General features: G+C 44.0%; 1 protein-coding gene across 3 annotated transcripts in view; it reads right to left on the reverse strand.

The window, feature by feature from the left end:
- The window catches only part of S1PR2 (sphingosine-1-phosphate receptor 2), a 91,795-nt gene that overhangs the window by 50,032 nt on the left and 16,912 nt on the right, over positions 1 to 24,851 (reverse strand). Inside the window, exon 2 of one of the 3 annotated variants that reach the window (XM_077470194.1) lies at positions 6,365 to 6,568. The exons of 1 other annotated variant lie outside the window; for it this stretch is intronic. The gene's annotated coding sequence lies outside the window, so the exon portion shown is untranslated. Of the gene's footprint in view, positions 1 to 6,364; positions 6,572 to 24,851 lie in introns of all 3 variants that reach the window. One more of the 3 variants, XM_077470195.1, reaches the window with a different exon arrangement.

Below are 24,851 nucleotides of genomic sequence, written 5' to 3' on the forward strand. Positions count from 1 at the left end.
TGCATCATGTGCATGGCAACCAATCAGCTTCTATCTTCAGTGTCTTCAGTTAAGCTTTGAAAATGATTGGTAGAAGCTGATTGGTTGCTATGAACAGAAGCTCCAGAGTCTGGATGCTCCAGTTTTGATAAATTCACCTCAGTACCTAAAAGCTGGAATCATTATATAATAGAGGACAGCTTCCCATTTTAGAATAAGTATAAAGGGTAATGCAGTGATGCTCAACCAGGGTTCCTCCCAAAGGTTGCTAGGGGGTCCTTCAGCATTGGGCAATTTCTGCCTCTCAGATAGGTTCCCACTCACACTATTGATCTTTTTAGCTATCTGTAAGGAGGTAATTCTTCCCAATGACCACAAGTGTAAGGACCATTCTTCCTACTGACCATCACACTAATGTATCATGAGTTGTAGATATCTCATTTTTAGCAGGGGTTCCCCGAGACCGGAGAACTATTTCAAGGGTTCCTCTGTGTTGGAAAGGTTGAGAAAGGCTGGGCTAATGTATAAAAGAATAGAGTAAGGCTAATGTACAAAAAGTGTGAAATGAGCAGGAAACATTGAGTCAGAGTCCCTGATTCACTTTCAGACCTGGAGTGCAGAAATGACAGCTAGAAGCTGATTGGTCGCTATGAGCCACCACAATTTGTTTTATAACACACTTTTCACACATTGGCCCCCTATGTCATTAGGGGAATTCAGCGGATGATGGACATCTCTTATTATAACATTGTTATTGTTTAAATGTAAGGACAGAGGGTAGTTGTTCCTGTTATACAAGTGTCTTACTGTCAGTGAAGTGGAGGAGGTATAAAATAGGCAAGATAACACACTTTCTCAGCTGTCTTTTTAAAGGAAACCTTTCCTGTAAGAAATATGAGAGCCACCATTGCTGAATTCTCATTGTGCAAATTTGAGTTGAGTGTCCTTTAGGCTACATTTACATGGCTGCACAGCATGTACAGTATATGTAGCCTTATGCTGATCCACTTACTTTAATACTTTGAACGACTGGTCTGAAATAAATATCCTGATAATGAATCTTTAAAGAGACATGCCCATTTAGAGCAAAGTGATAGTGTCTCCCGATACCCCCTACCAGGGCTTTTTTTTTTTTCAGGGGGAACTTGGTGGAACTCAGTTCCACCACCACTGGCTCAGACCCTTTGGTGCCCGCTCACCACAATCACTTGTAAACACAGAAGTCTGGTTTCTGTATTTACAAGTGACTGCTCTGCACTCTGTGTGTAACCCCCATGCACTCTGTATGTAATGCAATCCTGATGTTTAATGTCCCTTTAAGACCCTTTTACTGTTTGTGAAATATGACCACACCCACTATTTGATGTGATTTAGGGTGTGTGTGTTGGGGGGGAGGGGTTTTTGCAGGGGCCGTGGTTGAGTTCCAGCACCCATTGTTTGAGAAAAAAAGCCCTGCCTCCTACTGATGAAGTCCAATCACAGGAAGTAATGTGTATGGGGGGGGGGGGGGGGCGCAGTGACGTCATCCTGCAGCCATCTTTGTGTAATGTGTGGTGAACTGGGGAACACAAAATAGAATTAGCTTTGCTGCATTTTAACTCTAAGTGTTTTCAATCCATAAAGCTAGAATAAATAATTTTTCATATGCATATCCATGTTTTTTGAAGAGTGGTATCGTTGAGTGTATGAGAGCAAGCAGTTCCTGGAGCCAGGGAGGAGGACATTGACGGGGTGACATAAGCCAGCGGCTTTGGCTTTTTGATTGCCACTATTGCCCTGGGAATGATTTTACGTGTAATGCCGCGTACACACGGGTGGATTGTATGGTGTACTTAGTCCGTCGAAACACATTTCAGCGGACAATCCGCTCGCGTGTGGGCTTCAGCGGACTTTTTCAGCGTGCAGTCCGGAGTACTAAGTATTTCGGTTTTTTCGAAATTCTGTCCGTCGTACTTTGGTTTCAGCGGACAATACGGTCGTCAGTATGCTAGTTCGAGGGACTAAGAATGGCGCATGCCCAGAAAGGATTTACACGGCAGAAGGGTGCTTTGCTGTGTCTTGGACTTCCTATTTCTAGTCCCGTCGTACGTGCTGTACACGTCATCGTGCAAGCTTTCGACGGACTGTTTGTGTATCCGTGTGTGGTCAAGTCCGTTCAGTGGAAAGTATGATGGACTGTCCCTCGGATTGTATGACGGACTAAGTACGCCATACAATCCGCTCGTGTGTACGCGGCATTATTTGACCTTTTTTCATGAGGTCAATCACTGAGGTGAGCATTCAATTTACTTGTTTGATGGAAGCACACATGACACTTCTGGAGAGTTGGATATATTTTCATGTGTGTTACAGAGGTGATGTGATTACCGGTATATCACAGCTTATGGACTGTGTATAATGGACTTTTATCATTAGTTGCACTACAATAGCTAACTTGTATATACCTGTAAATCTCCAAATTTCCCACCCACAAGCAAAGCACACTCACTCATTCTTGTTGCGATACCACTCGTAAATTTTCTACTATGTTTATCCAATGTCAAATGCAGTCATAATCTTCACCCACATGGTGGTGTTTGGGGCTGGAGAATGACCACACAGTTCTAATCACTGTCACGTGTGGGAAAACATCTCCTACATAAATGGAAGCTCTGCTTGATTACAGCAAGGGCTCCAATGGAGTCGGGAGTCGGACGGGTGAGTTTGCTGGGAGGTTGAGATTCTGAACACTGTAACATGGGAGAGGTTCCCCATTTTTCCATGCCCAGAAACCTACTCCATTATATCAAGGTCTCCACAGAGTGGAGGGGCAACAAGAGAACATGGATGGGTGAGTTTAGCTTACTGGGGGATTTTGGATCTAGAAAGTAGTCGCCACACTTAACTGGAATTTTTCTGTAATGATGAAGACATTTCGTAGCTTATCCAAGCTACTTCTTCAGTCCTAATAAGTGTCTGGAAAACACCCCAGCAACAATATCCACAAAGTTAGCACCACAGTCTTAATCCAATCACCATGGGAAGGCAGATGTCCAAGAACAGGATGGGAAGTGTGAAAGTTGCAGAACCACCTCTAGTTTGATAATTCCATTTGGCTTCATAGGTGTTATCTTCGATTCACATAGCTGAAGGTACGAATTGTTGATTGGATTAAGGTGTCGGTACTACCTGTGTGGATATAAATGATGAGGTATTTATACCTGACACTCATTAGAACAGAAGAGCAAGCTTGTATAAGTTGAAATGTCTTCAGCATCCGGTTGAATAATGACAAACTACTACTAGATATACCATGACCTGGATAAATGAGAACCTTCATAGGCATACAATCAGGAGACACTTTCATTTTGTCTTGAATTTGCAAAAGAATGTGGGTTCCATTCATGAGACGGTATGGAGCACCTTAAAAAATACGGTAAATTATTTTAGCATTCACAAAAAATGCTACTAAAATACGGCATGAGTTGTTTTATAAAGTCATTCGGTATTTTAGAAGTGAAAACATGTGGTAATATAATGGCTAGAGGTAGCCAGCGTATTTATTTACAGTAGGAAATACTGTGTTAAGGAGTGGAAATCACTGGTGTCCTGTCCTTAACAACCAGTAACTGTCATGGTTATTAAGGAGTGGACGGCTGCTGCGTCCTTTACAACCGATGAGTCATCAGCTGTCAGCTTAGCGTAAAAAAAGAATTTCCAGCAATGAAAAATTAAAGGAAAAAAAAGACATTGAGTCCCCCCATCAATACCAGGCCCTTTGGATCTGGTATGGTTTTGAGGGGAACCCCTATGCCAAAAAAGTTTTTTAAAAATGGCGCCGGGTCCCCCAAAACCCATACAGATCCTTATCTGAGCATGCAGCCTGGCAGGTCAGGAAAGAGGTCGACAAACGAGTGCCTCCCCCCACCTCCTGAACCATACCAGACCACATGCCCTCAACAACTTGTCCCCATGTTGATGGGGACAAGGGCCTCTTTCCCACAACCCTGGCCAGTGGTTGCGGGGGTCTGCGGGCGGGGGGCTTATCCCTCTGTAATCCCAGCACATGCGTGATGTCACTGACTGGGGAATGCTTGGTCGGTGATGTCACAAGAGGGCGGGTCCACTGGGTTGCTTCGCCCTTTCGTTTATATAGTGGCGAGAGGCGGCAGAGCTGTCAGACAGCGGAAGCCAGCTTCGGGAGCAGAGGTTTTTTTTTTTGTTCGGGTTGGAGGGCGTTATAATTGATGATGGATCTACACCGGGGACTTTTTTTTATATTTTTGTTTTTTCAGTAATGGACTTGTCAAAAACTGCCTCCTGTCTTTCTTTTACACTACACTTTTTTTGGTAAATAAATAGGGGTACTATTTACCCTACACTCATTAACATGGGGGGCAGGATCTGGAGCCCTCTTGTTAAAGGGGGCTTCCAGATTCCAATAAGCCCCCACCCACTGGCCAGGGTTGTGGGGAAGAGGCCCTTGTCCCCATCAACATGGGGACATGGTGCTTTGAGCCCCCCTGCCCCAAAGCACCCTCCCATGTTGAGGGCATGTGGCCTGGTATGGTTTCCTGACTTGCTGGGCTGCATGCCCAGATAAGGGTCTGCTATGGATTTTGGGAGGACCCAAAATTTAAAAAAAAATGTAAAAAAAAATAATTGGCATGGGGATTCACCTAAAAAAACATACCAGACCCAGGGACCCCATACTGTTTTTTTCTTACTTGTTTATAGCTGACAATAATTTTTTTTACATTAACCTGTCAGTGGGGAGCCCCGCTAACAGATGATGACTCAGCCAAGTGCACATTCCATAAATATTGAATGCCTTTGATCACTACTTAATTACTGCATGAATTTATTCATTAATTTCCTTCTGTAAATTGAGTTTAACGCCTGTTCAAGAGTTTTCACATACTTAACAGTACCCCCACAACCACTCGTCAGGGTTGTGGGGAAGAGGCCCTTGTCCCCATCAATATGGGGACGCTGTACTTTGGGGGGGCAGAGCCCATGTTCAGGGCATGTAGCCTGGTATGGTTCAGGAGGGGTTCGCTGGCTCGTCCCCCTTTCCTGACCTGCCAGGCTGCATGCTCAGATAAGGGACTGGTATGGATTTTGGAGGGACCCCACATCTTTTTTTAAAGAAAAAATTGGCGTGGAGGTTCCCTCTCAAAATCCCTACCAGACCCGAAGGGCCTGGTATGAATTGGGGGAAACCCCATGCCGTTTTCTTTTCTTAATTTCCGGCAATAATTTTTTTTTTTTACATTCACCTGTCAGTGGGGTGCCCCACTGACAGATGTTGACTCATCCAGTACACATTCCATAAATACCGCATGCCTTTGATCACTACTTAATTACCGCATGCATTTAATTATTTTTATTTATGTTTTGGGGTAAATACCACAGAACGGTATAGTGAACCGAAAGTTTTAGGATTGCATGCATTATTTAGGGAAAATGTGTCTGAACACCTACATATCACATGCGAGATGCTTTTGTGAATGGAGCCCAGTGTTTCTATAATTTGAATTCCCCTGACCAGTATAATTGTTCCAGGCACTGAAATTTGAAAAAAAGGGAGTATGTCCCCAAGAAAACAGTACATTTGTATAGAGCAGGAACAATAGGAAAGGATGGAATTGGAAATAAAGACAGGATGCCCCCCACCCAGGCTCCACCTATAACTATAGTATAACTCTCGTATGGACCGACTCACTATGATCTTGCTTCGTATTTTTCAGATTCAGTTTAAAAGCAGTGAACGCCTCACAATGTTTAACTATTATTTCTTGAGGAAAAGACTTGTCATAGAAAAATGCTTGACAGTGACATGTTTACCATGTGACACTTCCAACTGATAACATACGTCATTTCTCCTCTTTAAATAGCACTGATTTAGGCTTTTCTGGTTTATTTTTTTTAAAGGCCAGAGGGCGAGTATACCCTTCCTACAAGTCAGAAGAAATGAATTTCACTGCTGTTTGCTTCATTGACAATCATATTTGGGTGCAAATATCCAAAAAAGTATTTTCATAACATTCACTTAGGGGCATATTCATAAGGTAGAGAATATGACATTTACTAAACACGCAAAGAATTATTTTATTATATTAGTATGGTTAAATTGCCAGTGGCCAATCATTGATGTTGGTTTATAGTGCCCATGGTCCTCTGAAAGTTCTGACTTCTTGAAAATTGCATTGAGTGATAGGGGAGAGGAAATGTGAACCTACTACTTTGCCTCCTCTAGGTAGACTTTGAAGCCCAACTCCAGGAATTACAAAAAAAAACGGCCCTGCAGTGATGACCCCCTTCCCAGGCCGCCACCACCGCCGCACACACCGAAAAGATAAAATGCTCATTAACTTTAGGGGATGAGGAAAAAGGTAATACATACCTTATTTCCCAATCCAACAGGCCTCAGCTTGGGAACTGCTCCAGACTCTTCTCTGTTCCAGCTTTTGGACAGTCCTTTACTGTCTTCATGTGCAATGCATGGCTATTGTCCCTTGGTTGTACTTGATGGTGTCATTGTGAGACCACGGCATGGAGCACCTTATAGAAGAGGCTTTGGGGGACCAGTTGCATAGATGAAGGGAGCCTGCTGGAGCAAGGAGCAAGGTAAGTATTTAACTTTATTTGATGCTTCCCTAAACCTAAATGCATATCTATAATCAAAAATCCTATATTCATTTCCCCATTTTATTTCAATTATTTAAAGTATACTCCTATGAATCTGAACAATCGTAAAGTTTGTAAACCTTGTGAAGATACCCCACATATTTCCTTCCTTGAATTCTGTGACACGCGGTCACTATGTCTTGTGAGTAACTACTGATGTGTCACACATTTCATAGAGCCTGCCTTCTGAACTACAGAGGTGCTGAGAGGAGGAGTTTCAGGAGGCGGAGTCAGTACAGAAATCACTACTTGCAGGCAGGGTACCATGGGATATGTAGTCTTTAGAACTTGAAGTAGCTACAAAGCATGCAGGAAATCCAGGAAGATGTGGAAAGAGAAGGCCAGCAGACAAACAGAACTCACAACATGAACAATTTCAGGTACGTTTATATTGGATAATCAATAATAACTATTGTTTATATTGTTATTACAATGTTAAAGCGGTTCTTCACCCTAAAGGGGAAGTTCCGCTATTCTGATCCCTCCCCCCCCTCCGGTGCCACAATCGGCACCTTTCAGGGGGGAGGGGGGTGCAGTTACCTGGATAATCCAGGTAACTGCACACACTTCCGGCCAGACCGCCGCAGAACCCCAGCAGACGCCCCGCCCCCCCCCCCCATTGTGTTCTGGGAAACACACAGTTCCCAGAGACACAGCGGGGGACCATAAGAGACGCGCAGCGCGACTCGCGCATGCGCAGTAGGGAACCGGGCAGTGAAGCCGTCATGCTTCACTTCCCGATTCCCTGACAGAGGATGGCGGCGGTGGCAGCAGCGAGACGAGCGATCGCTCGTCATCTGCCGCCGACATCGCTGGAACCTGGGACAGGTAAGTGTGATTTTATTAAAAGTCAGCAGCTGCAATATTAGTAGCTGCTGGCTTTTAATATTTTTTTTTTTAGGTGCAGCTCCTCTTTAAGGTTATAAAAATGAAAGTGTGTGCTGTGACCGTAGAATCATTTTAAAGAGTATTTAACCTTTTTCAGTGTGGGTGGACCATTGCAAGAGTATTTTTTTTTAACCACTTCATGACCACCCTATAGCAGTTTTACCAGCAGCTCACTCCCGCTGTGGATTTTGCACAACGAGAGCCAATCAGCAGGTACCGTGGACTTGATCTCAATCGGCACCCGCTTATCGTTCGTTACAGAGGCAGTACAGTCTACCTACGTAAACAAGGCAGATTGCCATTCTGTCAGGAAGAAAGGCATGGATCCTGTGTTACTGCAAAGCAGGGACAAGGATCCATATGTAGGGGAAAAAAATCTATTATTCTCAGTGGAGATGGTTCACATCTCCACTCCAAGTCGCCTGAAGCCAATGCCCGAAGCTCAAACAAGTTCTGGACCCTTTTTTGTCGCTCGAATCGAGCAGATTTGGGCGTTTTTATTCTTTTTACATTGGGGACCTTTTGCCCTGCACAAATTTGCGGCAAAACGCAGTAAAAAAGCATTGCAAAATCGCAGTAAAATCGCTGCAAAAAAGCGGTAACATCGTGCGATTTTCTGCCTGAAAACGCTATGCTCAGGTGTGAATGGGGCCTTAGTAAAAGCACCTCCCCCACTGTACGCAAACACTGACTAGGCACACATTTAACCCTTTGATCACCCCTGATGTTAAACCCTTCCCAGCCCGAGTAATTAGTACAGTGACCGTGCATACTTTTAGCACTGATCACTTTATTAGTCACTGGTTTCCAAAACAAAGTGTCAAAAGTGTAATTTAGTGTCCGATTTGTCCGCCGCAATATCGCAGTCCCACTATAAGTCACTGATCCCTGCCATTACTAGTAAAAATAAATAAATAAATAAATCTATAGATATATCCCATAGTTTAAAATAAAACTAGCGGCAGCCAGATTTTCCGGTGAGTGTCCATTTCACAGGGGTGCGGTGGATGATTTTGGAGCACTGTACTGGATCACCTCTTCACTTTTCAAGTCACCACCACAGTTTTGTGCACATCTTTGCACTGAACTATTGTGTTTTCACCAATAAGTTTATATTGCTGATCCTATCATGGGACTGTGCATTTTAATCTATATTTTTCACTACGTTTGTTTTTTTTTTTTTGATTTCCATCCACAAGATTGGACTTCAATGTGCTGCCCATTTATAATACAGTATTCTCATCTCATCGCTGTTCAATTACTTTTGGCGCTACACACTTTTTCTTAATATCCCATAGTTTGTTGACGCTATAACTTTTGTGCAAACCAATATATATATAGATTTATAGAAATTCGATTTTTGATTTTTCTTTTATTGGATATGTTTTATAGCAGAAATTAAAAAAATTTACATATATTTTTTTTCAAAATTGACAGTCTTTTTTTTGTTTATAGCACAAAAAAAAACAGAGGTGATCAAATACCACCAAAAGAAAGCTCCATTTGTGGGAAAAAAGATTTGTATTTGGATACAGCACAATTGTCAGTTAAAGTAAAGCGTTGCCGTATCACAAAAAATGTCCTGGTCATGAAGGGGGGTAAATCTTCTGGAGCTGAAGTGGTTAATGTAATTCCTGGAGTTGGCTTTTAAGGGAAAAGAGACTACCATTTCTAACTTCAATTTGAATGTTATACATTTTATAAAGAATTCTCTTTACTAAGGGATCCTGATCTCGCATTCTGGCAGGACGCACTCAAGGCTGGATAAACGAGGAGCTCATCTCAGCTCTTTTTTCAAATGTTAAGATCTCTCAATTCTCTCCTGGGACCTGTACTGTAACAATTTCCTCAATGTAATCCAAAAAGAGAGAGTGCAGAAGGAAAGAATCCTAGGAAATACGCCCTATTAGTTCTTAAAGACATACTAGGAGATAGTTCTATAGCAGCTTGCGGAAATCAGCTATTTTATAGCAAAACAGGAAGGCTTCTGTTGACCAAGTGTCTAAATTAAGAACCATCCATACTACCCAGACCAACCAGGACCTCTTTCATCGCCCATTCAATGTATATTCTCTCATTCTACAGTTGCTGTTTTTTAGAGCTGGTTTGAAACCTATGAGATCATTCCTATATTAGAAGCTTTGATGCAAAAGACCAAGAAAATGAGACCGGCATCCCATAAAGTCAGGAAAGCTGAAAAAAAGACCACCAAATCCAACCAACCCCTGTATCTCTTTCACAGGAAAGACATTGCAACTGAAATCCTTTTCATTGTACACCATTTTGACCTTCCAGCCACTGGCATCCTAACAACCAATGGCATCATCGGTTGATAAGGAGGACGTTGGGTGCCCGCACAGCATTCTTGTTTTCCCCTCCGCTGCTCCTTTCTATCAGCACTGGGGTCACATTAGCTGAGTGATGGATGGGTGTCCGACTCCTATGTGTGTGAATGTTACTTCAATATGTAAAACTATTATGCCCCGTACACACGATTGGAAATTCTATATGTGACTAATATGGGCTATTGGCGCTACCTCCAATACACATGTTCGAGCTATTAAAAATACCGTTAGTGAACCTCACCATTTAACAGGCCTGACCTAGATCTGTATTAGTGATATATCACTTTCCCTACTGTCTATCTGTATAGATTGATGCCTTCACTGATATACATCCATCCCCAATAGCCCATATTAGTCACATATAAAATCTCAAAGCACTGTCTTTTGATTAAAGCCTGTGTATTTAGGGAGGCAGCAACCTCTTGGTAATTTTTTGGTTGTGCGATAGTACTTATTCACCTTCCTCATAACTATCTTCCTATCTATCGTGTCCTTTCCCACAAGCGCGGCTATTTTCCAAAAAAAACACGATTGGAAATTCCACCAGCAAAAGTCCGATGTGAGTTTTGGTCGGAAATTCCGACCGTGTGTATGCTCCATCGGACTTTTGCTGGCGGAATTCCCGCCAGCAAAAGATTGAGAGCAGGTTCTCAATTTTTCGGTTGGAAAAAAGCTCAGATCGGAAGTTCCTATCGTCTGTACCAATTCCGACGCGCAAAATTCCTATGCATGCTCGGAAAAAATTTGATGCATACTCTGAAGTATTGAACTTCATTTTCTTGGCTCGTCGGAGTGTTGTACATCACCGCGTTCTTGACGGTCAAAAGTACAGAGAACGTTTGTGTGACCGTGTGTATGCAAACCAAGCTTGAGCGGAATTCCGTTGGAAAAACCATCCAAGATTTTTCCGACGGAAATTCTGCTCGTGTGTACGGGGCATTAGTCTTGGTTCCTTAACTTAAAAAAGGTTGAGAAATACTGGTATAGAGAATAATTCATATTTTCAGTGTATAGTAAGTAGGGGAACTGGCCGACTGCAGCCATATTTCGTGTGGGGCAGATTGTTTTAGCCCTGTTTTTAGCTTTTTTGATGAAGAAATAAATGTTCTTTTTACTGGATTTATGCTATGGACAGGGCTTAAGTCCTGCGGGAACGCAAGGGAATGGAGTTCCTGTACTTTTTCCACAACAGGAACTCAGTTCCCGTTGGCAGCCGTGTCATGCAAGACTTTGAAGTATGCAAGCTGTATGGCAGGTGCTACACCAGCAGCCGCCGACACAGCTCACAATAGTAAGCGCCGCACACCTGACCATTCAGGCATTGCCAGTAGGGGGCCCCATGACAGCTTCCGCTTCGATCTACCTGTCAATCACAACTAGCTGATGGGTGGATCAGGTCTAGGTCTAGGTCTAGCTGACGGGTGGATCAGCTATTCTGCTCACAGGACATGCAGGGAGAGAGGTGAGCTGAGGGAGGAACATCAGTTTGGGGTGGTAAGCTGAGCAAAATACCTGGCAACGTTTAATGCCAGGAGGGAAGTTTATGTGGAAATATGTGAAGGGTTGGAATAGCAGCGAGTGTGTGTTGGAGCCCTACAGAGTTTGCAGCCCCCAAGCTAACATACATCTCCTAAGCAGGAACACATCACTATCTCCCCAAGCATTCTGTCCAGATAATGTGCAGTGTATTTATGACCTTTCCGTTTAACCGTTTGTTATCCAAACTCTGTTCAATTAAAAGTGTAAACTCACCACATAAACACTCTATATACAAAATAAAATTCCCCAATAAAGATCAGAACACGATGTTCACATTTGCATGGAAGCACAATTGAATGAATGCTGATTATTCAAAAATTACCGTATTTATGTTTATTGAGGATTATTATTTTTTATGTACTAATAGTTAAGCTTCATACACACAATACGAAAATTGGATGAAAAATACCACTTTTGAAGCGTTCGTGCATATGAGCGTATCATTTTTTATTTTTTTTGGTGGGGGAGTGGATCTTGGGTGGAAGTTCCCACACTTTTTTCCCCAGGACTTCATCCTTGGCTATGGATGCCCCATTTTTGATTGCATGTGGATGCCGCTTTCATATATATCCCATTCTGGAGTATCTACCGTTCCCTGTGAATACCCTGTTTGGAGATATCATTTTCTACATGCTCTTTATCCCTGTAGGGGTGGGGGCTTCTGGTGAGTGCATACACTGGAGGGGAAGCACAAGAAATCACCTTATTTTTGATGCACTTGGTCACTTTGTAGCACAGGAAGTCACTTTTTTGATGCACAGAAGAGGACATTAAGTCACAGTATCTGGAAATCTGCACCAGTCACTTTCATGAAATTATGAATATGGGACACTGAACATATATATTTTTTATGAAATGATGAATTTGGGACACTGATTATATATATATATTTTTTTATCATTTTTATGCTAGTAGTATATGTTTTTTGTCATTGACACACATATATAATATATCCTTAGTTTGGATTACCATACAGTTGCTTATTGTATCACATTTTTCTCATTATTTACTCTTAACTGTCACCAGATTTTTGAAATTTAGGACTCACTTTATATTATCAGTTGTTATTATACATTATATGTTAATGTGGTAATAGAGTGTGTTTTTTCCCACTCACTATCATGTTTGCATTATCTAATTCAACATTGCACTTTTTATTTGTTGTACATCTTTTACTCATCAGAGTTGTATAGTGGTTTAGGATGTTTTCATTTGCTTGCCTTATAACCTCACCTTGTTTGAGGGATATATTGTACCCATTATTAGCAGTGCCAATATCTCTGTTTCTTACTTATGTGGACAAGAAGGCCTGGCTCACAGTCTCCGCTCTAATTCATTCCAGAGATGTTCTATCTGGTTGAGGTCAGGACTCAATCAACATGTTCTATTGGGCTGAGATCAAGACTCTGTGCAGGCCGGTACAGTTCCTCCACCTCAAACTCGCTCATCTATGTGTTTATGGACCCTGGTTTTTGCACTGGTGCGCAGTCAGGCTGGAACCTGAAGGGGCCATCCCAAAACTGTTCCCACAAAGTTGGGAGCATGAAATTGTCCAAAATGTCTTGGTATGCTGATACCTTAAAGTATTACTAAACCCTTGTTTTAAAAAAATAAATAAAATAAGAAACATATCATACTTACCACCAATGTGCAGTTCGTTTTGCACAGAGTGGCCCCGAACCTTGTCTTCTGGGGTCCCCTAGAGGCGCTCGCGACTAATCCTGGCATTTGAAACACCCCCTAGGAGAAGCGCTGGACTCGGGCGCACTCCCGAGTCCAGCATTTGTGTCCATAGACACAGAATGCTGGACTCGGCCCTGCGTCATTGGATTTGATTGATAGCAACAGGAGCCAATGGCTGCTCTGCTATCAATCTATCCAATCACGAGTCGAGAGGTACGAACGGGCTCAGGTGAGTGAAACGGGAAGGGGGGGGCTGGTGAGTGACAGACATTTTTTCACCTTAATACATAGGATGCATTAAGTTGAAAAAAACACGAGAGTTTATAACCCCTTTAATTGGTCCCTTCACTGGAACTAAGGGGCCAAGCACAAGCCCTGGAAAAAACCCGCACCATAATCCCCCCTCCACCAAATGAGTTGGACCAGTGCACAAAGCAGGATGGAAATGGATGATTGTGTTTAGGGTGGAGGAATATGACGGGTTTGCAGTCCTGACCTCAACACGATAGAACACCTTTGGGATGAATTAGAATGGAGACTGTGAGCCAGGCCTTCTCGTCTACATCAGTGCCTGACTTCACAAATGAGCTTCTGGAAGAATGGTGAAACATTCCCATAGACACACTCCTGAACCTTGTGGACAGCCTTCCCAGAAGAGTTGAAGCGGTTATAGCTGCAAAGGGTGGACCAACTCAATATTGAACCCTACGGACTAAGACTGGGATGCCATTAAAGTTCATGTGCGTGTAAAGACAGGCATCCCAATACTTTTGGTAATATAGTTATGAGTTGTAGATCATATAGTAACTATTAGCAGGGGTTCCTTGAGAACGGAAAGTTATTTCAAGGGTTCCACTGTGTTGAAACCTTTGAGAAAGGCTCACGGGAAGGAATATAACAAATGCTTAGGGTATATAGAGTATAAGAAATGCTTGGTAGCACCACATGGAACAGAATGTTCTCCATCTTCTCAAAAGCACGGACACATTGTACAATATAAAGAGTTAAACTGTGCTGTTTAGCTGCATGGTACGTGAGCGTTAGCAGGCCAGTCTGTACAGACACATATCCTGCATGTGTCTTCCCCTCTACCCCTATCAGCGTGTTCTTTTTCTCTATTACTTCCTGTCACGCAGCTGTCTTATCTTTACACAGTTGTCTTCCTCTATTAACCTCTTCACTGCCAGAAAACCAGCTTCTCATAGATTGCATCACACAGAAAAGCGCGGTACAAAATGTCACATAACGAAACTCTGCAGACGTGTTCTGTGGCATCAACAGGGCTAAGGCGACATCTACACAGTTGATTGTTGCTCATGTGATGCAAGAATCAGAAAATCAGCTGATGGAGCGATCAATAATGTCATGTGACTGCGTTGGATCAGCTCTGATTTTTAGTGATTTTCTTTTTTTGGGTAATCTACTTAATTTTTTAAAATGGGAAAGTATTCACTGGATCTTTTTCTGTACTCAAAATCACATATTTGTTACTGTTGCTAAAATCATATTTTCGACAACTTCTCACAATCCAACTGATTTAAATCATTACACCAATTTCTGATATTTCTTGCATGAGCACGAGACTAAAAACTTACTGTGATTTTAACCATTTAAAAAGTTTTAGGTTTCCGAAGCAGTTGATCATCCTCATAGGTTGAATGTAGCTAAAGACTGAGGCTCGGTTCAGACTGCTACAGCATACAGCCCCTTATTTACCGTCCCTTTATTCTGGCCCTATCCATCTCCGAGCACCGTCCCTTGATTCCGCCCCTATCCACCTCTGAGCACCGTCCCTTGATTCTGCCCTCTATCCACATCCGAGCACCGTCCGTTGATTCTGCCCCCTACTCTCCTCCAAGCACTGTGCCTTGATTCCGCCCCCTATCCAACTCCGAGAACTGTCCCTTGATTCCGCCCCCTACCTACCTCCGAGCACTGTCCCTTGATTCCGCCTCCAATCCACCTCCAAGCACCATCCGTTGATTCCACCCCCTACTCATCTCCAAGCACTGTCCCTTGATTCTGCCCTCTACCCACCTCCGAGCACTGTCCCTTGATTCCGCCCCCTACCCACCTCCGAGCACTGTCCCTTGATTCTGCCCCTGATTCACCTCAGAGCACCATTCCTTGATTCCGCCCCATCCACATCCGGGCACCTTACCTTGATTCCACCCCCTACCCACCTCCGAGCACCATCCCTTGATTCCACCCCCTATCCACCTCCGAGCACCGTCCCTTGTTTCTTCCTCCTATCCACCTCCGAGCACCGTCCCTTGTTTCTTCCTCCTATCTACCTCCGGGAACCGTCCCTTTTTTCTTCCTCCTATCCACCTCCGAGCACCGTCCCTTTTTTCTTCCTCCTATCCACCTCCGAGCACCGTCCCTTTTTTCTTCCTCCTATCCACCTCCGAGCACCGTCCCTTGTTTCTTCCTCCTATCTACCTCCGAGCACCGTCCCTTGTTTCTTCCTCCTATCTACCTCCGAGCACCGTCCCTTTTTTCTTCCTCCTATCCACCTCCGAGCACCATCCCTTGTTTCTTCCACCTATCCACCTCCGAGCACCGTCCCTTGTTTCTTCCACCTATCCACCTCCGAGCACCGTCCCTTGTTTCTTCCACCTATCCACCTCCGAGCACCGTCCCTTGTTTCTTCCTCCTATCTACCTCCGAGCACCGTCCCTTTTTTCTTCCTCCTATCCACCTCCGAGCACCGTCCCTTGTTTCTTCCTCCTATCCACCTCCGAGCACCGTCCCTTGTTTCTTCCTCCTATCCACCTCCGAGCACAGGTCCCTTGATTCCTCCTCCTATCCACCTCCCAGTACCATCCCTTTTAGAGAATACAATGGTTAACGAATAACACAGTTAACGAGTGTTTTGAAAGACAAGCAACTCTTTTTTTTTTTATTCTGACTCGGTTTACAAGTGTTGTCTTGCAAAACGAGCAGAATTCAAGCTAACGAGGTATGCAGTACCTCATTTGGCCAGAGGTGCGGGGGCGCCAGTGACACTCAAAACGGTTCGGAGCCAATCGGAAATACGCAGAATCACTTGGAAATACTCAAAGACACTCAGAAATACTCAGTTCCAGAGTGTTCCCGAGCCTTTCCGAGTTCAGCCGAGCTGTACCTGAGTGTTTCCGAGGCTCTCTGGGACCCCCCCCACCTCTGGCCACAAGCGGTATTGCATGTAATAAAAGTCAATGCGGAACAAATTATCTTTGTTTCCATTGACTTCTATGGGGAAACTCGCTTTGATATGCGAGTGCTTTGAATTACAAACATTCTCCTGGAACGGATTATGCTCGTAATTCAAGGTTCTACTTTATCATCAATGCTAAGTAAATTGTATGGAATTTGTTAACGATGAGCTGTAAAATATATCCCCTGCAGCCAGCAAAAATACACACCCCTTTTAACAATAGTCCCCCCCAGCAACAATAGACCCCCCCACAACAAAATACACCCTAAGCAACAATAGATCCACCCCAGCATTAGTAGACCCCCCGCTGGCAACAATAGATACCCAAGCAGCCAGTATCAACAGACCCCCCAGCAGCCAACAACAATAGGCCACTCCCTCAACAGTAGATTACTCCCAGCAGCAATTTAACCCACCTACCCCAGCAACAATAGACCCTTGAGCAGCCAACAAGAATAGACCACTACCTCAAAAGTAGATTCTTTCCAGCAGGGGGAACCTCCCATCACCAATAGACCCTCCAGCAACCAACAACAGACTCCTCCCCCAACAGTGGAACACGCCTAGCAACAATGTACCCCTCCCCCCAAAGCCACAACAGACCCTCCAGCAGCCAACAAGAATAGACCCCTCCTTCAACACTAGATCCCTCCCAGCAACAATTGGTACCCACCACAGCAACAATAGATCCTCCAACAGCCAGCATTAATAGACCCTGGAACATACCTCAGCACCCCTTGCCATTACATGCATTCAGTGGTGGAGGTGCCGGAATTGCGTTGCTGTTGATAAAAATCCCCGTACTCTCCTAAGACTCAGTATTGAACCAGAGACCCAGCATTCTGTCTCTTCTATCAGTCGCACTGGAGAATGATGTCACACCCTTCCTCCAGCACTGCAGACTAAGATCTTAGTGACCCTTTTCGGATCAGCTCTGTATTTAGATAATGTATTTGTGTGTTTCCTTCACTATGACAGTTTCCTGAGACATGGTGCGTCCCAATGATCTATTGTGAAGGCCTCACCTATGCACATAGTGCAGAATGAAACATAAACACACCATATAGGCATTAAAGAAGGATTCCACCAAAAAAAAAAAATATTAAAAGCCAGCAGCTATAAATACTACAGCTGATGACTTTTAATAAATGGACACTCACCTGTCCCGGGTTCCAGCGATGCCGGCAGCCGAGGCCGATCGATCGCTCGGCTCTCGGCTGCTGTAGTCACCATTCTAGGTGAGGGAATCAGGAAGTGAAGCGAATCGGCTTCACTTCCCGGTTCCCTACTGCGCATGCGCGAGTTGCGCCGCGCATTAGGAAATCTCCGCGCTGTCACTGGGACCCGTGTGTGTCCCAGCAGACAGCGCGGCAGGGCAGGAAATGGCGTAGACTCCCACGGGAGTCTATGCCCGGAAGTGGGTGTAAATACCTGTCTTTGACAGGTATCTCCACCCCCCCTCCCCCCTGAAAGGTGTCAATTGTGACACCGGAGGGGGGGAGGGATCCGATCAGCGGAGGTTCCACTTTAGGGTGGAATCCCGCTTTAAGTCAGACAAAGATACCCACTGTCAGCATTCTAACCACAACACAAGTTTATTTTAGGCTTGCATGTCAATGTAAACCATTGAAAAAAGGAAATGCCTAATTCCCCTTTTTCAGAGCAATTGAGAAAACATCATTGAGCTCAAAGTGCATACTCTGCACTGCTGATTGAGCTAATCTGATGGCGCTTTTGGTGCGTGATTTTTTATTTTATTTTTTTTAAGCATCTGAAGGAGTTTGTTTTAATGTTACTAGGACAGTTTATTCTGAAAAATGACACATCAGCAATTTATTCATGCAGCCGTGTAAGTGACAGGTCCTCTTTAGCTAAAGGTCATGGATGAGCGTTCTTATGGCAGGGAGTGTGGGATGGGTGTCAAGGCAGCATGCAGAGTTCAAGCACATATAAAGAGGAGATGCAAGGCCATTAAAGTAGTTGTAAACCCAAACTGAATGACATTTCAGCCTTCATTTGCATCTCAGTGCTGCTGATCCCCCGCAACCTCTTTTCAGCCACTTCCTGTCCATAACCACTCTCGCAGTGGCAGGTTCCCTGATTTTCTGATAGTGATAGGAGTGGACCATGCTTATATAATGTGTGTTGAAATGTCTACTTGTAGTCTCCATTGGAAGTCATGTGACAGAGTGACAATGCAGGTGCACAATTGAGAGACAGGGACTGAGCATTGTCACCTTATACCAGGAAATACCTGAATAAGGACCGCCAGGTATTTCTTTTTAGAGCTGCAGATTAATGTTTTAAACTATATTAAACCCACAACAGTAAATCAGTCTATATATGCAGTAATGGATGCTTGTTATACTCACTGTGGAACCTAAGAGTTTAATCCTCTGCATTGTGTAAAAAGGCTGTTTGATCCTGTCTTCTCTGATTGTCCCCTTCTTTTACTTTCCCCCAATCCATCTGCTGATAGAACAGAGGCTAGGGGACAAGCTGCATGTGCTCAGTTTGGTGTGCATTGCTAGAGAGTTTTTTTTCTTGGAAGGGTGCATGTGATCAGTACAGGGCCAATCAGCACTGTCCAAACAGAGGGTCAGGGGTCCTGCAGCTTAGTAGGACAATCAGAGCAGAATGAAAACACTTCCTACAAGATTTAACCAGACACTGATACAAGTCACAAGACTGCTATATACTGCTGATGAGAAAAGGTATTTAGTAGTTTAGATTTACAAAAATAATAGGATTTCCATGTTCTGTGTACTGTGGGGGACCAGATATAGTAAATGCAGAGTCCTGGGTTTAGTAACACTTTAACATGTAAAGCTTATGGGAAACTCTTAAAACTGAACTCCAGGACACACAAATTATATTTAATATCTAAATACCTTCACCTTGTGTCTTCTCACTTGAATTGTTATGCTCTTTGTATATTTCCTCCATATCTGTGCAGTATTCCAGTGTGAAACTTTTTCTCTGTATAGGAGCTTCCTGTAAAAGAACGGTCACTGCTGCTCTCTCTCATTCTTCAGGGTGACTGGTCTTGTCTCCACCCCCTCCTGGATTTTGTGCAGGCAGCCTGTAGTAGGTGGAGCCTGCCAGGCCCCTCCCACAGCTCCGCTCTCTGCACAGACTATGTACAGCACAGTGATGAAGTCATTGTTACTTGTATAGGGTAATATCTGGGTTTGCAAATGCATTTGGTGAACACAGAATAACACCCTATCCTTTGTGGCTAATAAAGTGATTTTAAGGCCTTAAAAGTTTTTCACCTTAATGCATTAAGATGAAAAACCTACTGTGCTGCAGTTCCCCCCTTTTTCTTACCTGAGCCCAATCCAATCCAGCAATGTGCACAAGCACAGCGGCTCCCGCCATTGTCTCTCTCCTCAATGGACAGATTGATAGCAGCGGGAGCCAATGGCAAACAAAAGCTGTGGCACAGGAACGGGGGGGGGGGAAGTCCTGCTGTGCTGTCTGTGTCAACACAGCAGTGGGACTCAGAAGCAAGGCTACACGGGAGACCCCATGGAAAGACGTTCCATGGGGGCACCCGATGAAGAGGAAAGGCCTGGTACGCTGGCGAGGGACCCCAGAACAGGATCAGGGCTGCTCTGTGCAAAACGATTACACAGAGAAGGTAAGTATAGGCGATGTTTGTTATTTTTTTTATCAAATGTTTACAACCACTTTAAGGATTATATTCAAATGAGTTTTTGTTACCAGAGTTCAGTTTTAAAGCCCAACTGCGGGCAATTAAAAAAATGACCCCTTGCAGGGGGGCTGTGGAACAAAAAAAGGTTTACAGTGGAACCTTGCTTTATGAGTAACGCGGTTAACAAGCTTTTTGAAAGACGAGCAACTTTCCTTTTTTTTATTCTGACTCGGTTTGCGAGTGTTGTCTTGCAAAATAAAATCTAATGGGTGTTGCAGTACCAAATTTGGCTAGAGGTGCAGGGGCGCCGTGGACACTTGGAGCCGTTCGGAAATAGTCGGTTCCTGAGTGTTTCCGAGCCTTTCCGAGTTCAGCCGAGCTGTCTCCAAGTATTTCCGAGGCTCTCCAGCGTCCCCCTCCCACCTCTGGTCACATGTGGTATTGCATGTAATAGAAGTCAATGCGGAATGAATTATCTTAGTTTATATTGACTTCTATGGGGAAGCTCGTTTTCTCCTGGAGAACGGATTGTGCTCGTAATCCAAGGTTCCACTGTACTTACCCAATCCTCTTCTCTTACCCGGAGCTAGACCCGCAACTTCTTCTCCCCCACAATCCAGCAGTCTAGGGTCTTGATGTCATTACGACCAAAGCTGGGTGCGTAGCCCTACATTGGACGTGATGACGTTGATGGACAGTCCATCGCCAGTCCAGTGGGGAGCTCCATCTGCTGGGGGAGCAGAGGATGAGCTAAATAAAACTAATTCTCTTCTCCCCTGGACAAAACAAGCATTCAATTAACCCTTACTATGTAGGCCCAGACCCCCCCCCCCCCCCCCTTGCAAGGGATACATTTATGACTACTTGGAAGGACTTTTATTTTTAAAGTAGAGTTCCCCTTTAAGGCCTGGAAGTGATTTCAAGCATAGCTAATTTTGATTTTTCCTAGCCAGAATACACATTGTGCTCTAGACATGAAATATTAGCAGGGTGTGCGACAGACTCCATGACAGCTGTGTCTAAATCTCTTCCAGCCATAGAACGCATTTGTTTTCCTCCCTTAGTCACATCCCTCTTAAATGGTACTGATCAAAGTATAAATAAGGCGTTCTTAAGTGAATCAAGTGCTGCCAGTATGGGGGAACAGGAGGAAATTAGTGGCCGGTGATGATGTAGTGTATTCATATTTGTGCCAAACCTGCTTCACTTCCATCCTGCGATCCGCCAGTAATCTGTTATTCATCGAGCTAAATGATAAATACGGGGGTCAGCTGAGAATAGCGGCCTTGTTTGTGTCTTACGTTAGCCATATCGTCTTTCTTTTGTAACATTCTGGTTAGAAAGTCAGTCCACTCGGGTTCAGTTTTTGGCAGATGCTGGAGAGTCAAAGGATCATTATATAATGAATATAATAACTTTCTTTTACATTCCCAATCAATATACAGACCTCACTACAGACCTCAGATCAGCTAAGTTACAGATAATACCTAGCCAGGCAGCACTTCTTCCCTCCACAAAACCGGCAAGACGTACAATCCTGCCATCTTGGCCAGTGTAGAACAGATGTCCCCAACCTTAACCAGTGGCTACCCAGCCAAACACCCATTCTACCCCATCCCATTCCGATAGCTAAAATTAATGGAGACCACACAGAGAGCGGAGTAAAAAATGGCCGTAGCAGCCTCTTTATTAACAAATAAACTTAAATTTACATAAACAAAGGAAGAAACATTCCTTATAACAGAAACACATCAATCACTGAGCTTGTTGGTCTTTGGAGGCACCCCAAACTCCAGTATGTTCCAATTATGCACTGCTGGACCTTTTACCATAATAGGCCTCGGAGACAACACACTGACCGCATATACCGCATAGTACCATATTCCAGCTAAACTAGGGATCCTCAAACTACGGCCCTCCAGCTGTTGCAAAACTAGACATCCCATGAGGCATTGTAAAACTCTGAAATTCACAGACATGACTAGGCATGATGGGAATTGTAGTTCCTGAACTGGAGGGCCATAGTTTGAAGACCCATGAGCTAAACCAACGTTAACTGGAATACACCAGAGGGACACATACCACCGATGGGTCCCGAACCCTTCCTTATCCTAGCTTTTCTTCTGCCAGCAAAGACCAACAAGCGCCCAGCTGCCACGACAGGCTCAATCCTGCTTCTCCCGATGCGGAAACTGACCAGAACAGGGTGGGCGGGTGGGAAGTTGTCTCCTGTGTCTGTCCAGCTCCACTGGATGCCAGGGCTGAGCCAACCCTCCCTGAGCTGCCTTAACCCCACCCTGCCACGGATTTACCCCCCCCCCCCACCCCAAGTAAGCCCTTTCTTTACTAACACAAAGCTACCAGTTAACCCCTTCTTTACTTGTTTCCCCTCTTCACACTGTTATGCTAGCCCTATGCTTTTTTATTTGATCCGGGCCTCACTTTATGGACCTTGCTTTGTGCACTGGTGTACAGTCATGTTGGAACAGGAAGGGGCCATCCCCAAACTGTCCAAAATGAAATTGTCCAAAATGTCTTGATATGCTGATGTCTTAAGAATTCCCTTCACTGGAACTGAGGGGCCGAGCCCAACCCCTAAAAAAGGGAAAAACAACCCCACACTATATTCCCCCCTTCACCAAATGATTTGGTCAAAGCAAGGTCTATAAAGACATGAATGAGCGAGTTTGGAGTGGAGGAACTTGACTGGCCTGCACATAGTCCTTACCTCAACCTGATATAACACTTTTGGGATGAATTTGAGTGGAGTGGAGAGCCAGGCCTTCTTGTCCACATCAGTGCCTGACCTCACAAAACGCACTTCTGGAAGAATGGTCAAACATTCCCATAGACACACTCCTAAACCTTGTGGACAGCGTTCTCAGAAGAGTTGAAGCTGTTATAGCTGCAAAGGGGGGGCTAACTCAATATTGAACCCTACGGACTAAGACCCGTTAAGGCAGGTGTACCAATACTTTGGTAATATAGTGTATATTTAACCTAATCACTTTACTTTACTCTCCAATCTAATTTACAGGCCTCACTACAAACCTCAGGACTGGTAAGTTACAGTTAATGCCCTCTTACCTCCACTCAACTGGCAAGCCATCTAGTACTGCAACGGACTATTGTGTGTGTGATCACATGGCTTTGTTTAGCAACAAACCATGTGATCACCAGGCCAGCGAAGACATGGTGATTACATGGCTTTGTTCATGGGTGCTACATGGCTCAATGTAGCCATGATCAATGTAGCCATGTCACAATGTAGCCAAGATCAATGTAGCCATGTCACAATGTAGCCATGATCAATGTAGCCATGATCAATGTAGCCATGTCACAATGTAGCCATGATCAATGTAGCCATGATCAATGTAGCCATGTCACAATGTAGCCATGATCAATGTAGCCATGTCACAATGTAGCCATGATCAATGTAGCCATGATCAATGTAGCCATGATCAATGTAGTCATGATCAATGTAGCCATGTCACAATGTAGCCATGATCAATGTAGCCATGATCAATGTAGCCATGTCACAATGTAGCCATGATCAATGTAGCCATGTCACAATGTAGCCATGATCAATGTAGCCATGATCAATGTAGCCATGTCACAATGTAGCCATGATCAATGTAGCCATGTCACAATGTAGCCATGATCAATGTAGCCATGATCAATGTAGCCATGTCACAATGTAGCCATGATCAATGTAGCCATGTCACAATGTAGCCATGATCAATGTAGCCATGTCACAATGTAGCCATGATCAATGTAGCCATGTCACAATGTAGCCATGATCAATGTAGCCATGATCAATGTAGCCATGTCACAATGTAGCCATGATCAATGTAGCCATGTCACAATGTAGCCATGATCAATGTAGCCATGATCAATGTAGCCATGTCACAATGTAGCCATGATCAATGTAGCCATGTCACAATGTAGCCATGATCAATGTAGCCATGTCACAATGTAGCCATGATCAATGTAGCCATGTCACAATGTAGCCATGATCAATGTAGCCATGATCAATGTAGCCATGTCACAATGTAGCCATGATCAATGTAGCCATGATCAATGTAGCCATGTCACAATGTAGCCATGATCAACGTAGCCATGTCACACAGCAGAAAAGCAGAAAACTTAATGATTCTTAAATGTAAGTAAGTATAATATAATATAAATATAGTGACCCTAATTACTTTCCTTTATCCTCCAATCTAATTTACAGGCTTCACTGCAGACCTCAAGAAAGCTAAGTTACAGTTTCATTTTGTGTATTTGTGGCCCCTGCAGTCCCGGGCAGCGGACTGAAACTGTAAAGGACAGATGAGACAGATTTGCACTAAAAACCACACACTATTAGTGGTTAGGTCCGCAGGCTTATTTTTTAAAAGTGTAGTTCTACTTTTGCAGCCAAGTTTGAGAAAACCTACTATATATTTGTTGTTTTCTCACTCGCAAAGCATACCTAAAAATATTTAGACAAAAAGAAGTTGTGTTGTTTTCTTGTTTTTGTTGTTTTTGTTGTTTTTTTTTTGAGCGGCTTTCGGGCAAGCTACTCTGAAGCAGTGGCGGCCGCTCCATTAGAGGCGCGCAGCCCAGCCCCTAATCTACATACAGGGCATGGGATGCATGAATTTCAATGGGATTTTTTATTTTTTTTATTGAGGCACGTGATTAGAGCCTGAGGCTCTAATTGGCTTCAAAAAAGGGTGGGCTCGGGGCGCAGAGCACCACGCCTCAGCCCACCCAGTTGTGTGACAATAGCGATTTAATATCCACAGTTGACTTCCTGCTTTTCCTCCTGGCCAATCAGGAAGTGGGTCTGAAGACCCGATTGGCTGAGAGGAGAAGCGAACCCATTGGCCACCAAGAAGGAAGCTGC

This window comes from Lithobates pipiens, unplaced genomic scaffold (genome assembly GCF_037356315.1).
Source record: "Lithobates pipiens isolate NorthernLeopardFrog02 unplaced genomic scaffold, aLitPip1_a1.2 Scaffold_8, whole genome shotgun sequence".
Lineage (NCBI taxonomy): Eukaryota > Metazoa > Chordata > Amphibia > Anura > Ranidae > Lithobates > Lithobates pipiens.